Raw genomic sequence first — 1,604 nt, 5'->3', positions numbered from 1 at the left:
GGACTACAGGCGCCCGCTGCCACGCCCGGCTAATTTTTTGTATATTTAGTAGAGACGAGGTTTCACCGTGGTCTCGATCTCCTGACCTTGTGATCCGCCCACCTCGGCCTCCCAAAGTGCTGGGATTACAGGCGTGAGCCACCGCGCCCGGCCTTTTGACACTTCTCAAAAGAAGCCATACAAATGGTCAACATATATATGAAAACATGCTCCGCGTTACGAATCATCAGGAAAATGCAAACTAAAGCCACCATCGGATATCTCCTCCCACCTGTTAGAATGGCCAGTATCAAAAAGACAAAAGAGAAGTGTGGGCCAGGATGTGAGAAAAGAAACCCTTATGCGCTGTTGGTGGGAATGTAAATTAGCACAGCCATTATGGAGAACAGAATGGAGGTTCCTCAGAAAACCAAAAATAGAATTGCCATATGATCCAGCAATCCCACTGCTGGATGTCTATCCAAAGGAATTGAAGTCAGTATGCTGGCGAGATGCCTGCAGCCCCGTGTTCATCGCAGCACTATTCACGATAGCCAAGACGTGGAATCAATCTACAGTCCATTCACCTGTCCACCAACAGATGAATGGATTTTTAAAATGTAGTGTATATATACACAATGGCTAAAAGAGGAGGTTGTTGGGAAGCCGAGGTGGGCAGGTCACCTGAGGTCAGGAGTTCAAGACCAGCCTGCCCAGTGTAACAAAACCCTGTCTCTACTAAAAATGCAAAAATCAGTCAGGCGTGGTGGCAAGTTCCTGTAATCCCAGCTACACAGGAGGCTGAGGCAGGAGAATCGCTTGAACCCGGGTGGTGGAGGTTGCAGTGAGCCGGGATCAAGTACTCCACTCTGTAATACAGCAAGACCCACTCTCAAAAAAGAAAACAAGAGAAGGCTCACATTAGGTATTATCTTATTTTCACACCATTTTTCCAGGTATCAACTCCTCAAACACTCATAACAGCCTTCCTCTTTTAAAGGCAAGGAAACTGAGGCTCACTGAGGCAAAGCAGCTCACTGAAGAACACCTTACCTGGTAAACACAGGATCCAGGATTCACACCCAGGTGTGTGCAACCCCCAAAGTCTTGTCTTCTTCTGTCCTGTATCACCTACTCACGGGTGTGAGCACCTAGGGAATAGGCTGCAAGGAACAACATGTACAGTGCCTACTGTGCGGTCCTGGACAAGTCCCCTTCCCTCTCTGGGCAAAGAGGTTGCTGGTTTGGGATCCACAGTCCTGGATCCTGTGTTCAGTCCTGTCGGCTGTGCACAGTGTTCTGGGTGATGGGTGCTCCATGCCTACTGCTCGCTTCTGACCAAATAGCATCAATAATTTAAGCTCTCTTTCTTTTATAACCTGGGAAAATTGGTCCCCTGGCAAGACATGAAAAATAATTTCATGCTCTGTTATCTCCCCTCTCAAGATCGCCCCTGACAAATTGTCTCTTTATTGTCTATTGCTCTAGCATCAGCTCACATTTGGGCTCCCATTTTTTATGGTTGCCAGCCTTAGTCCTGGCTCTGGCTGAGGTGGCTTCTAAAAGGATTACCACCAAATTTCAATTTCCTTCCTTCCTTCCTTCCTTCCTTCCTTCCTTCCTTC

The sequence above is a fragment of the Mandrillus leucophaeus genome, unplaced genomic scaffold (genome assembly GCF_000951045.1).
Source record: "Mandrillus leucophaeus isolate KB7577 unplaced genomic scaffold, Mleu.le_1.0 Scaffold154, whole genome shotgun sequence".
In the NCBI taxonomy this organism is placed as follows: Eukaryota; Metazoa; Chordata; class Mammalia; order Primates; family Cercopithecidae; genus Mandrillus; species Mandrillus leucophaeus.
The sequence above is the reverse complement of the archived record's forward strand: the minus strand, read 5'-3'. Positions refer to the sequence as shown.